Consider the following 13,487-nt stretch of genomic DNA (forward strand, 5'->3'; position numbering starts at 1 on the left):
ACTTTGTAGCGCCACCTTTTGCTGTGATTACAGCTGTAAGTCGCTTGGGGTATGTCTCTATCAATTTTGCACATCGAGAGACTGAATTTTTTCCCCATTCCTCCTTGCAAAACAGCTCGAGCTCAGTGAGGTTGGATGGAGAGCATTTTTGAACAGCAGTTTTCAGTTCTTTCCACAGATTCTTGATTGGATTCAGGTCTGGACTTTGACTTGGCCATTCTAACACCTGGATATGTTTATTTTTGAACCATTCCATTGTAGACTTTGCTTTATGTTTTGGATCATTGTCTTGTTGGAAGACAAATCTCCGTCCCAGTCTCAGGTCTTTTGCAGACTCCATCAGGTTTTCTTCCAGAATGGTCCTGTATTTGGCTCCATCCATCTTCCCATCAATTTTAACCATCTTCCCTGTCCCTGCTGAATAAAAGCAGGCCCAAACCATGATGCTGCCACCACCATGTTTGACAGTGGGGATGCTGTGTTCAGGGTGATGGGCTGTGTTGCTTTTACGCCAAACATAACGTTTTGCATTGTTGCCAAAAAGTTCAATTTTGGTTTCATCTGACCAGAGCACCTTCTTCCACATGTTTGGTGTGTCTCCCAGGTGGCTTGTGGCAAACTTTAAACAACACTTTTTATGGATATTTTTAAGAAATGGCTTTCTTCTTGCCACTCTTCCATAAAGGCCAGATTTGTGCAATATACGACTGATTGTTGTCCTATGGACAGAGTCTCCCACCTCAGCTGTAGATCTCTGCAGTTCATCCAGAGTGATCATGGGCCTCTTTGCTGCATCTCTGATCAGTCTTCTCCTTGTATGAGCTGAAAGTTTAGAGGGACGGCCAGGTCTTGGTAGATTTGTAGTGGTCTGATACTCCTTCCATTTCAATATTATCGCTTGCACAGTGCTCCTTGGGATGTTTAAAGCTTGGGAAATCTTTTTGTATCCAAATTCGGCTTTAAACTTCTTCACAACAGTATCTCAGACCTGCCTGGTGTGTTCCTTGTTCTTCATGATGCTCTCTGCGCTTTTAACAGACCTCTGAGACTATCACAGTGCAGGTGCATTTATACGGAGACTTGATTACACACAGGTGGATTGTATTTGTCATCATTAGTCATTTAGGTCAACATTGGATCATTCAGAGATCCTCACTGAACTTCTGGAGAGAGTTTGCTGCACTGTAAGTAAAGGGGCTGAATAATTTTGCACGCCCAATTTTTCAGTTTTTGATTTGTTAAAAAAGTTTGAAATATCCAATAAATGTCGTTCCACTTCATGATTGTGTCCCTTGTTGTTGATTCTTCACAAAAAATACAGTTTTATATCTTTATGTTTGAAGCCTGAAATGTGGCAAAAGGTCGCAAAGTTCAAGGGGGCCGAATACTTTCGCAAGGCACTGTAACTATGTGTTCAGCACTTTTGAGATGTACAGGGACAGAATGCAGAACATGGCCTGATCTTACAGTATTTTCCCTGTACAACAAATCAGAACCATTGGATAAATAAAGGGGGCATATAAGCAGACAATGAAAAGCAGGCTACTGGTTGCTTTGCACTGCTTGCAGTTAGCCACTGATTCCTTCCAAACAACTCATTGTTGAATTTGCGATTTCCAAATAGTTGTGTAATCTTTATGTCCAATGGCCGATGAGCACCGATACATTTTATCTATAATTTCTCTAAATTATTTCTCTTCATATGACAAGAATTAAAAAGGATTTGCCAGTAGATTGTCAACTTTATTCATGATAATGATTGCTAGCTAAGACTTTGAATGTAAGATGTTGACAGTCCAATCAAAGCTACTGTACATATGATGTGATCTGATGTAATTTTATCTGTGACCAATGATTTTGAACCTTATTGGAAGAGCACTTGTAATCTAACTCTATGGCAGGACCCAAAGGGCTGACATTTTGGATGTCTACCCTTACTAAGGGCATAAACTTCGCAATGACGTAGTGTCCCCATGAATGACAGAACACTGAACCAATCACGGGGCAATGCTCCTATTTTTTGCTGTCTCGCCCCACCACCACAGATGCACTGAGCTAGGTTGAAACACCTGCATTTTGGGCCATGTGTAAAGTGTCTGTGTGTAGCCGGTGAGATGAGTCAGGCGCAGGACAGCAGACATGAGTAATGAAAGCAATTTTACTAAAATATATCACAATACACAAATACACAAATACGGACCGCAATACAAAAAACAATTACTCACAAACAAACATGGGGGAACAGAGGGTTAAATAATGAACAAGTAATTGGGGGATTGAAACCAGGTGTGTAAGACAAAGACAAAAGAAAAGTGGATCAGCAATGGCTAGAAGGCTGGTGACGCCGACCTCAGAACGCCGCCCGAACAAGGAGAGGGACAGACTGAGGCAGAAGTCATTACACCATGTGTGTATGCAGCTTTATTAACTCAAAGATATATATATATATTTTTACATTGTTTGCAAACTGATATGTGACATATATTAATGCCAAAATAACATGCAAAACAGTCAAGCCCCCCCCAAACAAATATATTTTTATATATAAACATAAGATTCAAAAACTGAGACATAAACTGAACAAATTCCACAGACATGTGACTAACAGAAATGGAATAATGTGTCCCTGAACAAAGGGGGAGGGTCTAAATTAGAGGTTGACCGAATAATCGGAATGGCTGATTAATTAGGGCCGATTTCAAGTTTTCATAATAAATCGGAAATCGGTATTTTTGGACTCAGATTTGGCCGATAAAAAAATATATATATATTTTATTTTTACACCTTTATTTAATCTTTATGTAACTAGGAAAGTCAGTTAAGAACACATTCTTACTTTCAATGACGGCCTAGGAACGGTGGGTTAACTGCCTTGTTCAGGGGCAGAATGACAGATTTTTACCTTGTCAGCTCGGGGATTCAATCTTGCAACCTTACAGTTAACTAGTCCAACGCTCTAACAACTGATTACATTACACTCCACGAGGAGCCTGCCTGTTACGCGAATGCAGTAAACCAAGGTAAGTTGCTAGCTAGCATTAAACTTATCTTATAAAAAACAATCAATCAATCATAATCACTAGTTAACTACACATGGTTGATGATATTACTAGTTTATCTAGCGTGTCCTGCGTTGCATATAATCAATGCGGTGCGTATTCGTGAAAAAGGTCTGTCGTTGCTTCAATGTGTACCTAACCATAAACATCAATGCCTTTCTTAAAATCAATACACAGAAGTATATATTTTTAAACCTGCATATTTAGCTAAAAGAAATACAGGTTAGCAGGTAATATTAATCAGGTGAAATTGTGTCACTTCTCTTGTATTCATTGCACGTAGAGTCAGTTTGCAACAGTTTGGGCAGCCTAATTTGCCAGAATTTTACGTAATTATGACATAACATTGAAGGTTGTGCAATGTAACAGGAATATTTAGACTTATGGATGCCACCCGTTAGATAAAATACGGAATGGTTTCGTATTTCCAGACCCACTGGCTCCAGGTCATCTACAAGTCCATGCTAGGTAAAGCTCCACCTTATCTCAGTTCACTGGTCACGATGGCAACACCCATCCGTAGCACGCGCTCCAGCAGGTGTATCTCACTGATCATCCCTACAGCCAACACCTCATTTGGCCGCCTTTCATTCCAGTACTCTGCTGCCTGTGACTGGAACGAATTGCAAAAATCTCTGAAGATGGAGACTTTCATCTCCCTCACCAACTTCAAACATCAGCTATCTGAGCAGCTAACCGATCGCTGCAACTGTACATAGTCTATTGGTAAATAGCCCACCCATTTTCACCTACCTCATTCCCATACTGTTTTTATACTGTTTTTATTTATTTGCTTTTCTGCTCTTTTGCACACCAATATCTCTACCTGTACATGACCATCTGATCATTTATCACTCCAGTGTTAATCTGCAAAATTGTAATTATTCGCCTACCTCCTCATGCCTTTTGCACACATTGTATATAGACTGCCCCTTTTTTTCTACTGTGTTATGGACTTGTTAATTGTTTACTCCATGTGTAACTCTGTGTTGTCTGTTCACACTGCTATGCTTTATCTTGGCCAGGTCGCAGTTGCAAATGAGAACCTGTTCTCAACTAGCCTACCTGGTTAAATAAAGGTGAAATAAAATAAAATAACACATTTCACTGAAAGAATAAGCGTCTTGTTTTCGAGATGAAAGTTTCTGGATTCGACCATATTAATGACCTAAGGCTCGTATTTCTGTGTGTTATTATGTTATAATTTAGTCTATGATTTGATTGAGCAGTCTGACTGAGCGGTGGTATGCACCAGCAGGCTCATAAGCAATCATTCAAACAGCACTTTCGTGCGTTTGACAGCAGCTCTTCGCCAATGCTTCAATCATTGCGCTGTTTATGACTTCAAGCCTATCAACTCCCAAGATTAGGCTGGTGTAGCCGATGTGAAATGGCTAGCTTGTTAGCGGGGTGCGCGCTAATAGCTTTTCAAACGTCACTTGCTCTGAGACTTGGAGTAGTTGTTCCCATTGCTCTGCAAGGGCTGCGGCTTTTGTGGAGCGATGGGTAACGCTGCTTCATGGGTGGCTGTTGTCGATGTGTTCCTGGTTCGAGCCCAGGTAGGGGCGAGGAGAGGGATGGAAGCTATACTGTTACACTGGCAATACTAAAGGGCCTATAAGAACATCCAATAGTCAAAGGTTAATGAAATACAAATGGTATAGAGAGAAATAGTCCTAAAATTCCTATAATAACTACAACCTAAAATTTCTTACCTGGGAATATTGAAGACTCATGTTAAAAGGAACCACCAGATTTCATATGTTCTCATGTTCTGAGCAATGAATTTAAACGTTAGCTTTCTTACATGGCAGATATTGCACTTTTACTTTCTTCTCCAACACTTTGTTTTTGCATTATTTAAACCAAATGTATTTGAGGCAAAATTGATTTTATTGATGTATTATATTAAGTTAAAATAAGTGTTCATTCAGTATTGTTGTAATTGTCAATAAAAAAAAAATTGGTATCGGCTTTTATTGGTCCTCCAATAATCGGTATCGGTATTGGCGTTGAAAAATCATAATCGGCCGACCTCTATTCTAAACCAAAAGTAACAGTCAGTATCTGGTGTGGCCACCAGATGTATTAAGTACTGCAGTGCATCTCATCCTCATGGACTGCACCAGATTTGCCAGTTCTTGCTGTGAGATGTTACCCCGCTATTCCACCAAGGCACCTGCAAGTTCCGGGACATTTCTGGGGGGAATGACCCTAGCCCTCACCCTCCGATCAAATAGGTCCCAGACGTGCTCAATGGGATTGAGATCCGGGCTCTTCGCTGGCCATGGCAGAACACTGACATTCCTGTCTTGCAGGAAATCACCCACAGAATGAGCAGTATTCATGTGGGAGGGTCATGTCATGATGAGCTTGCAGGAAGGGTATCGCATGAGGGAGGAGGATGTCTTCCCTGTAACGCACAGCATTGAGATTGCCTGCAATAACAACAAGCTCAGTCCGATGATGCTGTGACACATCGCCCCAGACCATGACGGACCCTTCACCTCCAAATCAATCCCGCTCCAGAGTACAGGCCTCGGTGTAACGCTCATTCCTTCGACGATAAAAGCGAATCCGACCATCACCCCTGGTAAGACAAAACCGCGACTCGTCAATGAAGAGCACTTTTTGCCAGTCCTGTCTGGTCCAGTGACGGTGGATTTGTGCCCATAGGCGACTTTGTTGCCAGTGATGTCTGGTGAGGACCTGCCTTACAATAGGCCTACAAGCCCTCAGTCCAGCCTCTCTCAGCCTATTGTGGACAGTCTGAGCACTGATGGAGGGATTGTGCGTTCCTGGTGTAACTCGGGCAGTTGTTTTTGCCATCCTGTACCTGTCCCGCAGGTGTGATGTTCAGATGTACCAGATGTTCGGATGTGCAGGTGTTGTTACACGTGGTCTGCCACTCCGCAGACGATCTGCTGTCCGTCCTGTCTCCCTGTAGCGCTGTCTTAGGTGTCTCACAATACGGACATTGCAATTTATTGCCCTGGCCACATCTGCAGTCCTCATGCTTCCTTGCAGCATGCCTAAAGCACGTTCACTCAGATGAGCAGGGACCCTAGGCATCTTTCTTTTGGTGTTTTTCAGAGTCAGTAGAAAGGCCTCTTTAGTGTCCTAAGTTTTCATAACTGTGACATTAATTGCCTACCATCTGTAAGCTGTTAGTGTCTTAACGACCGTTCCACAGGTGCCTGTTCATTAATTGTTTATGGTTCATTGAACAAGCATGAGAAACAGTGTTTAAAACCTTTACAATGAAGATCTGTGAAGTTATTTGGATTTGTACAACTTATATTTGAAAGACAGGGTCCTGAAAAAGGGATGTTTCTTTTTTTGATGAGTTTATATATATTACGGGTCGCCACTGGTGTGTGTGTGTAAATACACACATGCTGATCTGTACGTGCTGCTTCATACATACTGTGCTTGTCCATAATAAAGGGATGAAAAAGGACAGCTCATTAACCCATTCCCTGCTGGAGACAGCCATGCAGGAACTGGGGCATTTTCATAGAAAATGCTATGGATTCCTGACATACGTACAACATAGCAGATGGTTAACTGAAAGTTTAAGGAAAAGGGGGTCTTTGTTAGGGACCAGAGGGAACTATGTGGAGAGAGAAGAGAGAGAAAGAAAGAGGGGGAGATAACAATTGAGAGGAAAGAAAGAAAGAGAGGGGGAGAGCAAAAGAGAGAGAAAATGGGAGAGAGAGAGCAAAAAGGGAAAGACATCATCCGCCACATGCCTCTCTGTCACCACTAAAATCCTGCAAACAGAATGATTTTGTCAGTCATGTTGCCTGCTTCCCACATTTCACCCTTAGCAGCACTAATGCAATGTTCCTCCAGTGCACATCCAACCATTTTGATGTACAGTAGTTCAATTTATACAAATGATACGCCATCAAGTTTAAGATTGAAGAATTACATTCTTTCAGTTCAGACCTGTATAGATTATTGGTATTTGATGTACATTTTTACAGATACCTTGGCTTCTTAACATCACACAGTACAACATTACATGTACGGCAGTGCCTAAAGCAGACAGATTATCTCTATCTGTGACAGCCTATCTAAATCGATCCATCCTCTCTGGACCCAGACCATAAGTGTACTGGGGTACTGGCTCATTATGTTAGCGTTCTGTTTTTTGAATGTGCGCATGCAGGATAGTACATTTAAAGCACATTCTGGGTTTATGTGTTTTAGACTTGCGACTATTTGAAAAAGCTCGAAAAGAGATACATTGTAGTTCTAAAAGTTAGGTTCCAGATTTGAGAAGTCTAAAACATTACAACTGTCTAGGGAGGAAGGGGTTAACAGGGACACAGTGGTACTGTAGTAGCATGCTGTGTACCATGACACCCTTGGGAGGAAGGGGTTAACAGGGACACAGTGGTACTGTAGTAGCATGCTGTGTATCATGACACCCTTGGGAGGAAGGGGTTAACAGGGACACAGTGGTACTGTAGTAGCATGCTGTGTACCATGACACCCTTGGGAGGAAGGGGTTAACAGGGACACAGTGGTACTGTAGTAGCATGCTGTGTACCATGACACCCTTGGGAGGAAGGGGTTAACAGGGACACAGTGGTACTGTAGTAGCATGCTGTGTACCATGACACCCTTGGGAGGAAGGGGTTAACAGGGACACAGTGGTACTGTAGTAGCATGCTGTGTACCATGACACCCTTGGGAGGAAGGGGTTAACAGGGACACAGTGGTACTGTAGTAGCATGCTGTGTACCATGACACCCTTGGGAGGAAGGGGTTAACAGGGACACAGTGGTACTGTAGTAGCATGCGTTGTACCATGACACCCTTGGGAGGAAGGGGTTAACAGGGACACAGTGGTACTGTAGTAGCATGCTGTGTACCATGACACCCTTGGGAGGAAGGGGTTAACAGGGACACAGTGGTACTGTAGTAGCATGCTGTGTACCATGACACCCTTGTTAATGTCAGAGGGTCTTACTTGTGAAATGTTAAGGACTCCACACAGAATCAACGCCTCATCAACATCGTCCATCCTTTATCTAGAAAAGGGGGACAAATCCCTCCTTAAATCTTTACACAGACACTGTCAGCCCTCATCCCCATGTCCAAATCTTTAGAGATAGTATATGCCTGCTGGACTGTAACTTCCAAAGACCACTCCACTGGTGTTGCAGTGTTTTATTACAACACATTATAATACAAGGAATTGAACAGAGAACTTTCTTTCTGCTGGCATTCCTCTGCAGTATCTACTATTTTCCTAAGTGGTCCCAATTTCTAGAGCTCGTTCCTTAAATACACCATGGAAATATCACATTTTATGACCAATTCATACCAGATATTGACCAAATTATTCCATGAAATACATGAGAGGACACTGTGCAAATTGTCTTTAGAGGTCAGGGTCACTGATCAAGGTCCCAAGCTTGCAAGGCCTGACAGCCAAAGGGACCCAAAACAAAGTACTCAGCCTAGGGCTGGCCCCTACTAAAAACAATCTTGGTCGACCAAAAGTTGTTTGTTCTTTTTACCAGTCAATTGGCCGAAATGTTTAGACATGAATTTTACCATATATAGACACACCCTATGTGTTTTAATAAAATCAACTATATGCATTGAGCTTGTCTGATGCTTAAAGCTTAGGGTTTGATGAAGTAAGACAAATGCCTCAAGAGGGCGCTAGAGATCTAGAAAACCAGAAGAAAAAGAACGGAACTTGACCCAACTACTCTCCTACCACCGAGGCTGGCTTTCGCAGATTCTGCCATTACTCTCCTGAAGTTGACAGTAATAGGCTACAGGAGTCGGCAACCTTTCTCATATGGAATTACAATTTATCTTACAAGTTCAATCTTGGTTTCATCAGACCAGAGAATCTTGTTTCTCATGGTCTGAGAGTCCTTGTGCCTTTAACTGAAGAGTGGCTTCCATCTGGTCATTCTAACAAAAAGGCCTAATTGGTGGAGTGCTGCAGAGATGGTTGTCCTTCTGGATGGTTCTCCCATCTCCACAGAGGAACTCTGGAGCTCTGTCATCGGGTTCTTGGTCCCGTCCCTGACCATTGCCCTTCTCCCCCGATTGCTCAGTTTGGCCAGGCGGCCAGCTCTAGGAAGAGTCTTGGTGGATACAAACTCCTTCCATTAAAGAATGATGGAGGCCACTGTGTTCTTGGGGACCTTCAATGCTGCAGAATTGTTTTGGTACCATTCCCCAGATCTGTGCTTCGACACAATCCTGTCTCGGAGCTCTACAGACAATTCCTTCGACGTCATGGCTTGGTCAAATGTGGTAACTTACATAGACAGGTATGTTCATGTCCAGTCAATTGAATTTACTACAGATGGACTCCAATCAAGTTGTAGAAACATCTCAAGGATGCTCAATGGAAACAGGATGTTTTTTATTTTTTATTCACTTGCTAAAATTTCTCAACCTGTTTTCGGTTTGTCATTATGGGGTATTGTGTGTAGATTGATGAGAATGTTTAAAAAAATCAATCTTAGAATACGTCTGTAACGTAACAGAATGTGGAAAAGGTTTTTGAATACTTTCCGAATGCACTGTATCAAATATATATATATATTTTTTAATTACACATCTCAAAAGTGGTGTTGAATTTCAGATCAAGAATCTTTCATCAATAAGAGTTTTGAGAATGATGTATATGGTGGCGTGTCCTAATGTTTTCTGTATGTCTCCCCCCATATCAGTCAGGAAGTATGATGGCTTTTACTATGTGTGGAATGGACAGCTGGAGAGCCCAGTTGTGGCACTAACACACCCATGTCATGCTAACACACTGCTACTGTGTAACAAACTGTTACTGTTCTGTGTTCCTCCATCAGTGATCTGAGTATGAACAACCTCACCCTGCTGCCCAACAGAGCCCTCTCCAACCTACACTTCCTCCAAGAGCTGTGAGTATTAGTCTAGGACAGATGGCAACCCTCTTTAGTAGGAGTTTGAGAGTTTAAGCTTTGTCCTTCCTGGAGATTAGATTTCTCTGTTGGAAAATGTCTCTGGTCTGATGCTGACTGCTGAAGAGTATTACACTGGTCCCCAAATTGTCTGTAATAAATCCCCAAGTAAAGAACCCAGAGTTAGTGTTTGCTCACTGCTGAGTGTAGTTTGAATCAGACAGTAAATATGGGGTAAGAGACAAACACAAAACAGACGAATCAATGTGGCTCGATAGATGTGCTATCAGAATGGACCGGGATTCAGAAGCAGTAATGATGTTAACATTAGACTCCATTCTCTATACTTGCCCATGTATGAAACAGCTTTCTGTTGGAGCTGTTGAAAGGGAGTCAGAAACAGCTTTCTGTTGGAGCTGTTGAACACATGACTGTAAGTCGCTTTGGATAAAAGCGTCTGCTAAATGGCATATATTATTGAAATTCAGCAACAACAGGCTCAGGTTACAGTTTTGGTGCCTGGTTGGCTTATTAATGAAATAAACTGGTGCCGGGGGAATCAGTGGAAGTTTAGTTGTTAATAAATAATCATCTGTAATGTAGTAACAGTATGAGTATGTGTGCACGTGTATTTCACACAACCATATCATCATTTGTATCTTTTGTCTGCTTCTCACCCTGCAGACGACTAGCAGGAAACTACCTAACAGACATCCCTGAAGGGGCTTTCTCTGGCCTCTTCAATCTCAAAGCACTGTAAGTCATATTTTACTAGCTCACACATACATGATCAATTCCTAAACACCTGCATCTTTGTGAATTAATACCTTCTGTCTTTCTGAACAGAATGCTACAGAACAATCACCTAAAGCAGGTTCCCAGCAAGGCTCTTGAGAACCTGAGGAACCTACAGTCTCTGTGAGTATATCTGAACCACTGAACACATGCAAATGATGCTAGCTAATTCAAGACCCAGTTAGTTTTCTCTGTATGATGCCCCTCGGGAGCGCAGTTCGAGAAGGAGCTGAGCAGGGAATAGAGGAAGGAGAGGAGGAGAGAAATGCCTCCATATTGAGTCTTTACCATAGACATTGGATAGACATCGCATCATTGTCTGTGAGAGCACGGGCAGCACCATTGAGGCCATCTCCATTTCTAAGTAGTCCATTTTCTTCTACTACTTCTATGAGTTGGTAAACAAACTGAAAGGGTCCACACTGCCACATAGAGTGTGTTTGAACAGGTATAAAGACATTTTTTTACCACCTGCCGTTCTGGAATGTTTCCTCATGAGTATAATTCATTGGCTGATCCCTCCTGGTGACCTGGATGGAATTATGTGATCGTTCCTTAACCCATAGGATGTCCCACCCAGTTGACGACTTAAAATTGTCCTCAAGGGCGCTGCCTATGTCTGTCCTCTAACTCTATAGTCTTGGTACATCTGTCCACAGTCTTAGCCTTCGCCAATAGCTTATTTTGTGTCATTCCATCTGACAAAAAGGGGCTCCTTGTATTTAGGAATTTTGACAGTCACTGATGATAGGACCTTATTTGACGCTAAGCTGAATTTTCAGGTTTATTTCATATGTTTGGTTTATGCTCTCACTGTTTGGAAGTATTATTCTCCAGAGACAGAAAACACAATGCAACATTCAAGGAAAAATTTGTGGTTAAGGCCACTTAGAGAGCCACAAATGTAATTGTCCATGTCATTTGTAAACATGGCACAATGTTGGTAATGTGGGAATGTTTTCTCTCTGCCACACACATACACACCGACCTTCAGTTAGACTTAATATTGAAAGTTCAGTAGCTTTAATATGTTATAATCAAAATTATATAGAACCACAAAGTCTAATGGATTATAGCCACATATACATTTTAGCAGATGCTCTTTTCCAGGGGGACTAGGGTTAAGTGTCTCGCTCAAGGTCACATTGACAGATTTTTCACCTCGTTGGCTCGGGAATTCGAACCACCGACCTTTCGGTCACTGGCCTAATGCTCTTAACCAGGCTACCTGCCACCCCACACACACACGAAACTCACTCCGTCATTATCCTCTTACAAAATGAACTGTTGTTACACTGATCCCTGAGGCATCCCTAAACATGTTTACCTGATCCTCTGTCCTCCACATCTCAATCAGGCTCGTGTTTGAACGCTCTAGCTGGAGTAAATAGCTATCCATGTTGTTTAGACATACCAATCTGAAGTTCACACGTTAGACAGACAGACAAAGGATGACCTCAAGTAAGCTGTCTGCTTGTGGTGGTGCCAGGACCCTTTGTCAGACAGCTAAGTCCCTACAGCGAATGTCAACACCAGAAATTACTACCATGCACCCAAAGAATGCACAGACCTCCCTGATCGAGGATGTCTCTCTGCAATAAAAAGCAGCTTGGAGATGCTGTTGAATATGAGAAATTAATTAAAGCACAAGGTCTACATTTATTTTGTGTTTTCCAAACAACTTTATTTTCTACCATTCAATATAAATGTTTTACATTAATGTACTGGACATGCATGCGCCATGTAAAACCATGTATTTATAGAAGAGGTAGATGGTGCATGAATTTGTTTGTGAAATTATTCTAAATGAACAGATAAATGTCCGCTCCAAAGAAATAACTTGAGAATTCTTAAAAATGCACTTTGAATGTAATTGATTACTGTATTTTCAAGGAAGATCTTAATGTATGGGACACTGTCTGCAACACTCCTCCTCTCTGTCAGGCGGTTGGATGCCAACCAAATTGCCAGTGTTCCTGAGAGCTCCTTTAGGGGCCTGGCGTCCTTACGCCACCTGTGGCTGGATGATAATACCCTAACGGAGGTGCCCGTCCATGCACTGGCCATCCTGCCAACCCTGCAGGCAGTGACCCTGGCCCTCAACAGCATCACCCACATCCCAGACCACGCTTTTGCCAATCTCACCAGTCTGGTGGTCCTGTGAGTAGCATGGTTGGATTGACCAACGGTTGGTTGTTATATCATTTGTTTTTGTTGTTTAAGGGGAAGCCTTGCTCTCTCCGTCTTTCAATGTTCTTTGTTTTCTACCTTCTCTCTCTTTTGCTCCTACGCATACCTACTTCCTTTCTACCAATGTGTAGAACCCTGCAGGGCGTTATTGGGTCTTCACACTTTTTTTATATCTTTCCCTGCATCTCTTCCTAGGCATCTCCATAACAACCAAATCCAGTCGTTGGGTAATAGGTGTTTTGATGGGCTTCTCAGCCTGGAGACTCTGTGAGTTCATCTCTACCTCAAATGTACCTTCATCACCTTATGACTTGATTGACACAATTTTTTACAGTACAGAAATGACCAGGTATTAGACATTAGATTATAAAAAGCTAATGAACTAATAACCTACTAATTAATTATTTGATTCAAGATGACACACATCATCATATGTTTTTGCAAGTCTGGGCGCCAGTCTCTCTTTGCTTCAGCCAACGTTTTGTTGTTGAACACATAGACACTCAGGTACCCAGGCTAGACA

The 13,487-nt window shown here is 42.1% G+C and overlaps 1 pseudogene; it reads left to right on the plus strand.

Moving 5' to 3' along the window:
• LOC124039974 overlaps positions 1-13,487 on the plus strand; it is a 32,938-nt pseudogene that overhangs the window by 1,515 nt on the left and 17,936 nt on the right.

Source organism: Oncorhynchus gorbuscha, linkage group LG01, assembly GCF_021184085.1.
Source record: "Oncorhynchus gorbuscha isolate QuinsamMale2020 ecotype Even-year linkage group LG01, OgorEven_v1.0, whole genome shotgun sequence".
NCBI lineage: Eukaryota > Metazoa > Chordata > Actinopteri > Salmoniformes > Salmonidae > Oncorhynchus > Oncorhynchus gorbuscha.